Source organism: Sus scrofa, chromosome 14, assembly GCF_054392235.1.
Source record: "Sus scrofa isolate SSC_HxYL_T2T_F1_AM1 chromosome 14, Sscrofa_HxYL_maternal_Yorkshire_Landrace_v2.0, whole genome shotgun sequence".
Classification (NCBI taxonomy): Eukaryota; Metazoa; Chordata; class Mammalia; order Artiodactyla; family Suidae; genus Sus; species Sus scrofa.
The window spans coordinates 156,028,076-156,041,474 of NC_139396.1; the positions used below are offsets into that span (position 1 = coordinate 156,028,076).

The 13,399-nt window shown below is 51.3% G+C and overlaps 1 protein-coding gene across 1 annotated transcript in view; it reads right to left on the reverse strand.

Annotated features, from left to right (window-relative positions):
- The window catches only part of CPXM2 (carboxypeptidase X, M14 family member 2), a 146,514-nt gene extending 138,309 nt beyond the window's left edge, over positions 1 to 8,205 (reverse strand). Inside the window, exons 1-4 of the mRNA XM_013983827.3 lie at positions 8,077 to 8,205; positions 6,587 to 6,833; positions 6,372 to 6,469; positions 5,635 to 5,875 (exon numbers count right to left, since the gene is read on the reverse strand). The gene's annotated coding sequence lies outside the window, so the exon portion shown is untranslated. The remainder of the gene's footprint in view (positions 1 to 5,634; positions 5,876 to 6,371; positions 6,470 to 6,586; positions 6,834 to 8,076) is intronic.
- Positions 8,206 to 13,399: the final 5,194 nt, after the last annotated feature.

Here is a 13,399-nt window from a genome sequence, read left to right on the forward strand (position 1 = left end):
GCCTCGTTCAACTAGGTATTAAGACACATGACACAGTCACAGCTGGGGGGCAAAAAAGGGGAAAAAAAAGAAATACAAATCACGGTATTGGCGCAAAAACTGACTGCCGACTAATGTAACCAAAGAGTGATTCGGTCCAAACTTAAGTGTGGTACGTGGGGAACAAAACACAATGTGAGAACGTTACGGATCAAGGTAGAAGTTTCACTGTATGGGAGTTCCCGTCGTGGCTCAGTGGTTAACGAATCCGACTAGAAACCACGCGATTGCGGGTTCGATCCCTGGCCTTGCTCAGTGGGTTAAGGATCCGGTATTGCCGTGAGCTGTGGTGTGGGTTGCAGATGAGACTCGGCTCACGTGTTGCTGTGGCTCTGGCATAGGCTGGTGGCTACAGCTCTGAATTGACCCCTAGCCTGGGAACCTCCATATGTCGAGGGAGTGGCCTAAGAAATGGCAAAAAGACAAAAAAAAAAAGAAGAAGAAGAAGTTTCACTGTATGGCATAGGGAAATTTGGCTTTCTACATGGGGACCCCTAAAACTGGTTCTCCACCTAAGACCACTCAACAACAGTGAACTCTAAATGGGTTAAAGAACTAAGTGTGAAAAGCAAAACCATAAAGGTAATAGAAGAAAATATAGAAAAAATATCTTTGTGACCCAGAGATGGGGGAACACTTCTGAAATAAAACCTCAAAAGTACCAAAGCATAAGGTGAAATGAAAGTGACAGTCATTGGTAAAGTTGCTGACAGTGAGACAAAGGATGTATGTTCCAGAAAGGACACCCTGGACCATAGGAACGGGCAGATAACAGACTGGGAGGTGAGGCCAGAGTGTCTAAATCTGACAAAAATGGAATGTCCATGATATGTAAGGAAGGAAAAGAAGCCCCAGTGGGCAAATGGTCAAAGGATATGATCAGGCTACTTACAGAGGAGAAAATTCAAAAGACTAATAATGGGAAAAGAGATGCTCAAAGTCATTAGTAATCAGAGAAATAGAATTTTTTTTTTTTGGTCTTTTTAGGCCCGCACCCTTGGCATATGGAGGTTCCTGGGCTAGGGGTCAACTCAGAGCTGTAGCTGTCAGCCTTCGCCACAGCCACAGCAATGCAGGATCCTAGCTGTGCCTGCGACCTACACCACAGCTCATGGCCACACCGGATCCTTAACCCACTGGTCGAGGCCAGGGATCAAACCTGCATCCTCATGGATCCTCGTCGGGTTGGTTAACCGCTGAGCCGTGACTCCAAGAAATAGAAATTTAAACGGCAAGGTGTCAACTGGCAATTATTAGCTGCACAGAAATGAGACGGCCGGATAGTGTCAAGTGCTGGTGACAGTGGGGATGTAGGACCCCACCCCCAGCATTGCTGGTGGGCCTGGGGGCAGGTGGCCTCCACCTAGAAGGCAGACTCACGTTCCTTGATGCACTCCCAATGAATGCGTGTCCACCACACCTGTGCTCTTTATTTGTATAAGAGAAAAGCTTAAAGATCATGAGCCCAATGAAAAAGACAAAATTAGCCGAAAGCACTTTTTCCTGCTAAAATGCTTATGCCATCAGAGACTGTCACAGGATACACATCACAGAAACAATTTCTACACTGCCATTTGAAAACAGAAGACTTTCCAGAGAGACAAACATCGTATAACATCACTTATATGTGGAATCCTAAAAAAGGATACAAATGAACTTATTTGCAAAGCAGAAAAAAACAAAACAGATTTTGAAAACAAATTGTACGGTCACCTAAGGGGACAGGTGTGGGGGAGGGACGGACTGGGGGTTTGGGACTGGCACATGCACGCTGAGGTATACGGAATGGTTGAAAAACAGGGACCCGCTGTAGAGTGCAGAGAACCCTCCCCAGTGTTCTGTGCTAGTCTATGTGGGAAAAGAATCTGAACAGGGATGGATGTGTGTGGGGGTCCCTTCATGGCTCAGTGGTTAACAAATCCGACTAGGAACCATGAGGTTGCGGGTTTGATCCCCGGCCTTGCTCGGTGGGTTAAGGATCCAGTGTTGCCATGAGCTGTGGTGTAGGTCGAAGACAAGGCTCAGATATGGCATTGTTGTGGCTGTGGTGTAGGCTGGTGGCTACAGCTCCCATTAGACCCCTAGCCTGGGAACCTCCATGTGCCTTGGGTTCGGTCCCAGAAAAGGCAAGAAGACAAAAAAAAAAAAAAAAAGAATGGATGTGTGTGTATATATATACATACCTGAATCACTTGTGCAGCAGAAATTATCACAGTTATAAATCAACTATACGTCAATAAAACTTAACAAAAATTAAAAGTGAATATCAACATATCAGCAATATGATATACAGAGTTTCTTTGGGAGGTAAAATAAAACAAAATAAAATAAAATAGAAGATTTTAGCCAACAACCAGCTTAACTGATTTTTTTCTTTTCCATTGAATTGAAGATATCAATTAATTTTACGGCACTCCCTTCTAGAGTCAGCCCAAATTAATTATTTGGTAATGCCAATTAATCTTTTATTCTTCCACAACTTTCCAATTACTTTTGGGAACTAACAGATGTAGGAACAGGTAAACAAATGCAGTATCTTTTTTGTTTGTTTGTCTTTTGTCTTTTTTTTTTTTTTCTTTTGGTCTTTTTAGGGCCGCTCCCATGGCATATGGAGGTTCCCAGGCTAGGGGTCTAGTTGGAGCTGTAGCCACCAGCCTACGCCACAGCCACAGCAACACCAGATCCAAGCCACATCTTCGACCTCCACCACAGCTCACAGCAACACCGTCTCCTTAACCCACTGAACGAGGCCAGGGATAGAACCCGCAACCTCATGGTTCCCAGTCAGATTCGTTAACCACTGAGCCACAATGGGAACTCCGACAAATGCAGCTTCTTAAAAGCATTTGTAACATGCCCCTTTTCCATGTGGGGGCTCTATTATATAAATACCCCAATATGGTAAGAAAAATAACTCCCTGTTCTCAAGCTGCAATTACCTGATTTAGATCACAGCACTGAGTATACACCAAAGGCAGGGCATAGTAGTTTTGTAATGCAATTTAATTACCTCTACCTTTAGGGGTACACTCAGGAAACACAATTTTTTTCTTGAAGTCTCGGCTCATCCTTCACACCTGGGTTTCATGGCAACTCCCTCCAGGTTGGAAATCACTTGCTGAAACCTAGGGTGCTTTGGAGGGGCTCAGGCAGAAAGAAGGGGTGCTCCTGGGCACAGCAAATGCTTCCTTTCCTTCCCCCTAAGCACTTTCTTCTCTCTGCCATGGGGAGGGCAAGTTGTCGCATCCAGTTATAAGGTCTGTAGCTAAGAATCCATTTCTATTTCTAAGAAGGTTGATTTTCAAGGCTGAAAACCTGACGCTTTGTGTATCCAACCAAAACTGGCAGCCCCTGCAGCAACCTGGCTAAAATTCTTAAATCTTTCTTAAACCTAAGCTTCCAAATTCCAGGGTCTAAAATAGAAAGCGTGTTTGTTGATTGTTTCCATTCTCCATCCCCGGGGTGGAAGTGAGGGCTATTCAGCACTAAGGTGTTTATTTTATATTATTTTCATTCTCTTTCAGATTCTTTTTCCACATAGATTATCACAGAACACTGGGTAGCATTCTCCGTGCTATAACAGCAGGTCCCTGCAGTTCCCGTCGTGGCTCAGGGGAAACGAATCTGACTAGGACTCGGTTTGATCCCTGGCCTCGCTCACTGGGTTAAGGATAGGTGTTGCCGTGAGCTGTGGTGGAGGTCACAGATGTGGCTTGGATCTGGTGTTGCTGTGGCTGTGGTGTAGGCCAGCAGCTATAGCTCCGATTTGACCCTTAGCCTGGGAACCTCCATATGCTGTGTGTGTGGCCCTAAAAAGAAAAACAAACACACACACACAAAAACCCAGCAGGTCCCTGTTGGCCAGTCATTCTGTAGCCCTGAGTGCCCATGCCAGGCCCAAACCCTCAGTTCATCCCCCCCCCCCAGCCTATCCTCTTTGGAAGCCATGTTTGTTTTCAGTTTTTTCATTTTAAATTTCATATTTTAATGTATAAACAGCCTCCAAATAGAATTACCCATCCAGGAGGGGCCCATCTGAGGACATGCAGCCCCGGGGCACAGACTGGTTATTCATCAGCATCAGACCAACCTGGGCCTGCGGGCCTCTCTCACCCTGACTCTACCCATCACTAGCTGTCAGCCAGGGGCAGGGCCCGGGGGTACCGTCCTAGCCACAATTCATGCATCAGTAAAGTGGGAGAAATCCCCCCCACCCATCAACTAGAGAATTGTGAGATTTTCATAATATGCAACAGGTAACTGCTTGGCCTAAAGCTTGGGGCATGTGGGTGCTCAGGGAACGTGAGCTGCCTCTCATTATTTGTCGCAATCACCTTGTCCTATCAGAGCAAGGCGCATGCTCATGGCTGCCTAACAAAGAAAGGAGACCCCACACGGCGCCCTTCACGCTCTCCTGTTGCCCCACCCCCACCCCCCACCCCACTTCTGCACATACCATTGCCACCACCTGCACCCTCTCTGGCCCTTCTTTTCCCATTCATACTTCCAGGTCCCCTCCTGGGGAAGCCCTCCCTGACTGCAGGTCCTCAGCCCGCCATCTGGGCTCCCGCAGCACCCTGCACGTGGCTCCAGGACTGACCCTAGGGCACTGTGGGTTCCCCACCACCCAGTGAGCCCCTCCAAGGAGGGGAAAGCACTTGGCCTCTCTCCTGTACCCAGAAGGTGCCCGGGCCATGCTGGCTGCATGGCTGCATGAAAATGCCTTAGCAGCATCCCCAGCCTAATTTCTCCCCAGGTCCCCTTCAGCGCCTATCCCAGGGCCTGGCACAGCGGAGGGGCTCAGTGAACAGTCATGTATTGGAACTGACTTTCAACACATCACCTGGACGGCATTTTCCTCCAAGTGGCCCATCCAGGCTTCCGGCGCCATCTGGGGCCCAGGGCACGCGCCTATCCTGTCCTGCCCCCGTTATCGTCACCCAGCCCTCTGGTCTCCCCCTCACATGCGTGAAGCCCTCCCGGAGAGGGATGCACAGGGTGAGGAAGAAGACGTCTCCCCTTCCACGAGGCAGGAGACCAAGGGATGCTCTCTGCCATCTCCCCGTGACGGAGCCCCCAGGCCGGGGGAGGGGGCCCGGCCCTGTGCAGAGAGCACGCCCAGCTGACGCGGCCACTTTAAATTTTACGGTGGAGCTTGGTCTCACAGGAGGAAAGGAGGCAAAGGCAGAGCCAAACCAATTAATTTTTTAAACACCCCGAGATCCAAATTAAACAAGGTTTGCCAGACATGGCTACAGTCTGACAAAAACAGGAGACTTTGCGCCTCTGGCATGAGTTAGCCTGGCCAAGGCGGGGACCCCTCCCGTCCCTGCCCAGTTAGAGCCTCCCAAGTTTGCCCCACTTCAGCTAACGCAGCCCTCAGCTCCCTCTGGAGAGAAAAATTAATGAGACTTATGAGGTGCAATAAAAGTAGCATAACAATTAAAACCAACAGGCAAGATTTCCCTTTTTCCAGTGAAAGCTTTGCAGTTATTAGTTACATAAATGAAATCCCTTTCAGCCTTCAGGTCTCAGTTGAAATACCACTTCCTCAGAGAGCCCCTTCTGGAAGATTCTATCTCAGGTAGGACTTACCGTTCTTCCCTCATTTCCTGGCTCTGTGTCCTTCTTTTCCTTCACAGCAGCCATCACACGTGATCTGATTGTTCTAGAGCTTGAATCAGTAAGACTCATGCTGGTTTGGTGGCTGAGGGAGGAGACCCTGGATCTGTTGCCAGAGTTCAGAGTCTGGGTCAGTCACTCAGCAGCTGTGCCTCAGTGCCTTCATCTGGAAAGTGGGGATAACCATGCCTCCTCATATATCCACAGTGGAACACTACTCAGCCACGAAAAAGAAAGAAAGAAGGCCATTCATAGCAACAACAGACAGAGCTAGAGATAATCAAGCCAAATGAATAAGTCGGAAAGAGAAAGACAAACATCACATGATGTCACTTATGTGTAGAATCTAAAAAATGATACAAGTGACCTTATTTACAAAACAGAAATAGACTCATAGACATAGAGAACAAACATGGTTACCAAAGTGGAAAGAGGGGTAGCTCAGTGAGGCCTTTGGGCTGAACAGATACACGCTACATCTAAACTAGACAGCCAGCAAGGACCTATGTTATAGCACAGGGAACTCTAGTCAATATCCTATCACAAACCGTAATTGAAAATAACCTGAAAAAATATATATGTATATATATATATATATATATATATATATATATATACATACACATATTTATAAGTGAATGGCTTTGCTGTACACCTGAATCAAATATATTTCAATAAATATTATAAAACATTTTAAAAATAGTTTTTACCTCCCAGACTTGTGGGGAGTAAATGATCTCATTCCTGTGAAGTGCTCGGAGCAGGGCCTCGCCGTGGGAAAGGCTCAGTTATGTTCTTATTGTCTCCACTGTCAGCGTCATAGGTTGTATTCATTATGCTCTGACCACACCCAGCACCATTCCTGGCTCGGGGCCAGTGGTCTGTCAAGGCTGGCCTCTCCTCGGCCCTGGGGGTCCACACTCACCCTCATCTCTTGTTATTTGGCCTCCTGGGGCCAAACGGAGCGTCTTCCTCTTCTGCAATCACACGACGGGCTCGCCCAGCTTCCTCCAGGGCTGGCCCCCCTGCTGCCACCTGTCCAGCGTTTCCTTCTGGTTGTGTCACCCGTCCCCTGCTCCTGGTCCAAATACCGCTTCATCCATCCTTCCTCCACCAGAGCCTCCTTGCCCTGGGAAGCTGGACTTCCTGGCAGTGTAGCCAGTGACTACACTCTGGGAGAGGCAGGTGGCAGCTGGGCCAGGAAGTGACCCCAAGACCAGCACAAAGTAGGGCTTTGGAGCTCCCTTATTAGGTGCTTGCCTCCCGATCCCCTGTGCCCCCCCACCCTCAGCGAAGCTTTTTTTTTTTTTGTCCTTTTAGGGCTGCACCCGCGGCATATGGAGGTTCCCAGGCTAGGGGTCGAATCAGAGCAGCAGCTGCTGGCCTACGCCAGAGCCACAGCAACGCCAGATCCAAGCCATGTCTGCGAACTACACCACAGCTCACAGCAACACCAGACCCTTAACCCACTGAGCGAAGCCAGGGATTGAACCCGCAACCTCATGGTTCATTGTTGGATTTGTTTCCGCTGCACCACAATGGGAATTCCATGGGAAGCAATTTCTAATGGGCGCCTGCAGAGATGCGGGCCTGTCAACCAAGGCGACGAGGGAGTAAGAAATTCTGAGGCATGTGACACAGCGGGGCCATTTGCAGCCCCGGGTTTCCAGATTTAAGGATGATGTGACCTTGGTGATGAAGCTGTGGTCCCAGAGAGAGCAGTGCAGGGAGAGAGCACAGGGCCAGGGTCACTTTGGTTCCAGGTGTGCCGTGCTCTGTGCCTCGGCCTTTCAAAGCCTCACTTGCTTTGTCTGCAAACTGGGGGGCCGGGCAGGTGACCCCTGGAGGCCCCTCCTCCTTCTTCAGTCCCTTTTTTCTTTATCATTGGCCACACATGTGGCATATGGAGGTTCCCAGACTAGGGGTTGAATTGCAGCTGCAGCAGCCAGCCTCCACCAGCCATAGAAACAAGGGATCTGAGCAGCCTCTGTGACCTATGCCAAAGCTCACAGCAACACTGGATCCTTAACCCACTGAGCAAGGCCAGGGATCAAACCCGGATCCTCACAGACACTGTGGTAGGTTCTTAACCCACTGAGCCACAACAGGAACTCCTGACCCTGAACTCCTGAGGCACAGAGACCAGACCCTTGAAGTCTCGGGCAGAGGATGCTGATGACCAAGGGACGGCCCACCCCGACACGTCAGGACCTTCCTGGGCCCCCAGAGCCAGGTGCGTTCCTCCTGCCCTGCTGACCACATCTGGCTCCTCCTTTCCGCCCACCCAGCCCCTTCCCCGTCTCTGTGAACACCTGTCACCATCCCTGCTCCTCCTGCCCAACCGTTTCCCTCTTTCACCGCCTCCCTGCCTCCCACCCCCAACCTCATCCTCCATCCGCCTTTGAGACGCCTCACCTAAACCTTGGCCTTCTCCGCCATCTCTGTCGGAGGACGAGCTCACGCCCTTGGGTGCTTCCCTGACATCTGGAGGATGACACCCGGACCCCAGGGTCTGTGTGAACCGGCCCCCTCCTGATACCGCCCCCTCCTCTTCACCCCACCAGTGATATCCGGATACGGAAATGACGTCACACTATCCACATGGCTCCGCCACACTCCTGCTCATCCACAGCCACTGCCAGGAACAGCATCCCCAACTCAGGACACCTCCTCCTTGCAGCAACTCCACCTGCTCCCGCTCCAGAATCCCATGTCTCCATACTCCATTCCAGGAGTCTCCCCAGAAACATGAAAGAAAGGGGAACACGAGCAGACTGGGCGCTAACCCTGTCATTTAGCCTTACTGAGCCTCCGTTTCCTCGTTTATAAAGTGGGACACTACTGCCTCCCGAGCTCAGAAGAGAGTGGAACAAAGATGCCTCGCAAGCGGGAAACACCACACAAACGGCAGTGGAAGCCGGGTCCTGGCGAGATTCCCCCTTCCGCCCGTCCACAGTAGCCTCCACAGTCCAGTAAACTTAGAGCCTCTGTTCCAAACAGCTAAGGATCCTGAGGGGTCTGCCAGATCGCCACCCCCCAAATACCCCTGCCATAAATCATGTCAGCCTCGCTCAGCTGCTTCTGAGCCTCTGGGCATGTGCGCACAGTATCAGAATAAAGTTTAAATTAGATCCAGAAGCTGCAATACTTCATAAAAATCACACTGCAAGTTCTCTGCCCCAGATGCCAAACTAAAATAATAATAATAATAATAAATAAATACCACGTTTTGCCCCATAGGCACTGAATTCCCCCCAACTTGGCTCCACAAGGCCTGGGACCCTTCCAAAGATAAGAAATCTAAGCAGGAAACTTCCCGCCTTTTCCTTAAGATTCAAGCCACTCCCAGGCATTTTCTAGAAGAAGAGAAGCAGGGTTCCTAACCACCAAGGGCCAGAGTGATGGAAAGGCTTCCCCAGGGGCAGGGGCTGGGGTGTCCATACTGCTTTCCGAATGACTGCTTCCCCGGATATAACCAGCCCTCGTCTTCTACTGGCAAAATTGCCAGCTGCCCAGGAGCTGCCGATGGAAGTCTGGTATCCATTTGGGGTTCACCCTGCAAGTTCCTGCTGAGGGGCACCTGTGAGAAGACCAGAAAGGTAGGGGTGTGTGTGTGTGTGTGTGTGTGTGTGTGTTCTAAACAGCTGCATTTCCATGGGGGCTCCCCTGCGAATGGAGTGTTCGCAGGAGGCCCCCGTGGCGTGGTCCAATACCTCCGCCTGCTGCCAAAATGATTTGCTAATGTAATTAACATTCCGGCTGAAACTGAAGAAGGCGGTTCGAATCACAATGACTATTTTTAGAGGCCTCCTAATGGAAACCTCTTTTCCTTTCAAACCACACAGCTTTCTATAATTAGGATAAAGACTATTATTCAAGTCAGATCTTTTTTTTTTCCTTCCAATTTCTAGCCTTTATACGATGTTCTCGTGAAAATGCACCACTTACTTGGGGTGGACCATCCACAGAGCCAGCCGGGGTTGGGCATGAGTGGGAAAGCAACAGAAGGTGTCCTTGCCCGCCCGCCATGGCAGAGGGAGGGCAGTGTCACCACCACAAGCCCCCTAGTCTCACCCCGTGGCCCACGCTGACCTGGCTGAGGATCACTGGGTGACACGGAGCCATTCCTGGGCACTTTGCTCTTAGGAACCAGCAAAGGGTCCCTGAAGGGACTGACATATCTGGAGAATGATATTTTAAATGTTTCCTCCACTGTTCCTGTAATAGCGTCATGGGTGTCCTCCTGCAGGTTCATTTGTGCACCTGGAAGTGGTTGGTGAGTGACGGCTTGATGCCAAGAGGGCGTGGCCCCTCAGAGGGTCTAAGACACACAGATGTGTGTGGGAGCCACCACCGCTGCCTTCACAAGCTCGTGATCTAGAGCAGGGAGGGGTTAGGTCGATAAGCCTGTACATCACCAAAACGTACAGCTTGGGATAAACACTTCCGAAAGAAAAAGTAGGGAGGGAAGAATGAGAGAAGAAGGGAGGGAGGGCTAAATTCAAAGAGAAGGCGGGGAAGGGAAGGGGTCCCTTCTGGGATACTGTTGGGCGGGGAGGCCCTCTCTGAGGTCTCAGGACCACCAAGTGTCCTGCCTGAGGTGCCAGGGACAGCTGCACAGGGGCCAGGCAACCAAGCAGAATCTTCCAGGACCACTGGAGTCAGGTACAATCCACCCACCCCAACTCTGTCCCTATAAAGTCAGACTGCAGTCCACACAAGGCTTAATTTTTTTAATTATCTTTTCTAAAGTACCGCATTACGGTAATTCACCGGTGCCATGCCCAGAAAGCAGCAACGTAATTTTTGTTCTGCCCCAGGACGGGTGACACATCAGAGCCCGTGCACCTGCCATTCGTTACCTTGCCCAGCTGTTCCCTTGGTTCTAAACGCCGTGGTCCGGGGCTGCTTCTGTCCGATAAGGCTGCACTGCTGAGCTCATCCAAGCCCCCAGCGTGCTCCCCTTTCCAGGCGCGTTTTACTAAATCTCTGCTGACACATCCCCAGGTGCAGAGGTTGATAGTCAGCCTCCGATGTTTACAGCGTGACAAATGGAAAGCCAGTAACAGCTCCCTGCGGAACGGCTTTCAGCAGGTCATCTGATTTCATTTAGAATAAGCCAAAGAAGGCGAGGCATGAGCCAATGGCTCGTCCATGCTGCTCTCCCCGTTGACCACAGAGGGGAGGGTGGGGGGCTTTCCCGTGGTCCTGGGATGGCACCTCCCAGAAGGGCCATGGGGAGGCCAGTAGACAGGACCCCCACAGGCCCACTCTGCAAGCAGAATCTTCCAGAGCCACACCCGCCGAGCTCAGCCCCCCGCCATGTTGTCCGACCCCCAAAATCGAGCCCCTGTCTTGGGACGCCTGGCCAGGGTCTTTGACGCTTCTCCGTCTGTACATCCATGGCTTTGGAGGTGCAGTTCCTCTTCCAAGAAGGACCAAGACTATGCACTTCACCCCAAAGGGCCCTTGAATGTTTTCTCGGCATTAATCAAATCTGATGCCACTCCTGGCCCCGTAGGTTCCGGAGGCTGCCCCCCTGGCACCTGCCTCACCTGAGCCAGGACCCCAGGTGGGGAGTCCTCCCAGCCCCCGTCTCACAGGATCCCAGACTTCACCGCAGCCGGCCTCTCAGTGCCCGCCAGCTACAGGCACCAGTTTGGCTCAGAAACGACTTAGACTCTAACAGAGATAAGACGCAAGGATTGACAGCTCCTCATCCAGCCACACCTAACTCTCTGACTCACCACTGGCTTTGTCCTAGGCTCCTGGGGCTGCTGCAATGAAGCACCACAAACCGGATTGTCCCAAACCACGTAAATTCTCCTCTCGCAGTGCCAGAGGCCGGGAGCCCACCATCCAGGGGTCCGCAGGGCCGCGCTCCCTCCAGAGGCTCCAGGGGAAGATCCTTGCTTGCCTCTTCCTGCACCTGGAGCACAGGTGTTGCTGGGCTGTGGCTGCACCGCTCCAGCTTCTGCCCCCATCGTCACACAGTCCTACCTCTGAATCTGTATCCCGGAGTTTTCACTTCTCCGGAGTGTCCTTCTCCCATGAGTCCGTGTCTGTGTCCAAACTTCCCTCCTCTTACAAAGACAGCGTCTGCACGGGGTTGAGCCCATCCCAGTGACCTCCTCTGAACTGGAGCAAATCTGCAGAGAGACACCCCCCCCCCAATCTCCAAAGACGTTCATATTCTAAAGTACCGGGGGTCAGGGCTTCAACATAGCTTCTGAAGGGACACAGTTCATCTGGTATCAGAGCTGGATTCTTTCTCCCTTGATGTCTATCTAGTCTGCTGTCTCTTTCATTTACTGATTCAGTCCACAAGCATTTATTGAGCACCTACTGTGTTCCAGGCATTGTGGTACATGCTAGGGACTCCCGGCCTCTGGGGCCTCTGACCAGTGGACAGCAGGGAAGAGGATTCAGGGACAGTGGGGACCAGAGCGGCATCTCCCCCAGGCAGGCCCCTCCCCTGTCCTGGGGCATCCAGGCTGCTTCTCAGGAAAGAGTGATGGAGTTGGGCAGAGAGGCCTGGGCAGAAGATGAGCCAGGGATGAGAGATGTTCGGGCCTTCAGATGACTCAGGGGATCCAGGAAGGTGGACACAGAGAGGTGACGAGAGGGCAGGCTGCAGAGGTGCGTGGGGAGCGAGTCCAGAAGGTCACGAGAGGCGCTCACAGGTCACTGTACTGGGCCTCAGATAACGGGCACCACTCTGTGGGCCAGCTCTGAGGGCACTGGCTCCTGGGACCCAGTGGCAGCCCAGGAAGGGTCCTCAGGGCCACTGCACGTCTGAGGAGACAGGCTCATTGCTCCCGGTCACATGAAGGGCAGCAGATGCTGGATTCAGTGACTCCATTCTAGAGCCCAGGTGACAGTCCTGCTTCTGCAGCCTGGCCCTTCCAAGACATTTCCCAAGAGGCAAAGGAGAGCCAGGGCTTGTTTATTTTCACCTTGTCACCCTCTAGGGCACCAACCACAGGGCTCACCCTTTGGGGAACCTGCCAGGGCTCAGGAGCCCCAATCCAATCCAGGCCCTTAACTCATTTCAGGCTGGGGCCCCTGAACAGTCAGTCCCCTCTCGCCACTTTCACTCCCATGACCTATTAATATATTTTTTGACATCCTCCATGTAGTGGACCACCTAGTTGTTTCCATCTCTCTGGGGTCAAATAACAGGTTTAATTGTTTGGTTGCTGTGGTTTCATTGGCCAGCTGTCTCTACTGCTCTGGAAGGAACCACCCGCCCTGGTCTTTTTCTCACCCCCTGTGGCCGTACCCAGGCCACTGCCAAGGCCAGTCCACGCCATAAGCTCCTTGGTGGTCCAGACATGCCCAGTCTGCTGGAAGACCCCTTAGGGATGGAGATGGATCCCCTGGCTCTGTTCTGGAGGGAGGAAGAACTCTAAATCCACACAGTTCTTATACTTGTTGGCTGTTGGGCTCCCTGCCCTGATTTGATTAATGAGTATGGGATTTGGCAGAGGCATTCTTGGACGAATCTGGATCGGTTTGTGTATATGCATAAAATAAAAGATGCACCATGAGTATTTTTAGCTGAGCATGACGGATGGCTCTGTTTATAAGATAGGAGCAGTCAAACCCTGCCTGTTTTAAGTTAGACACAGATACACCCAAGTGCTGCCTTGGGAGAATCTAAACGAAAGTCTCTGTATTCCAAGTAGCATCTGGTGAATGACGCGGCTAGAATGCACTTCCCCCATTCTTGATTGTC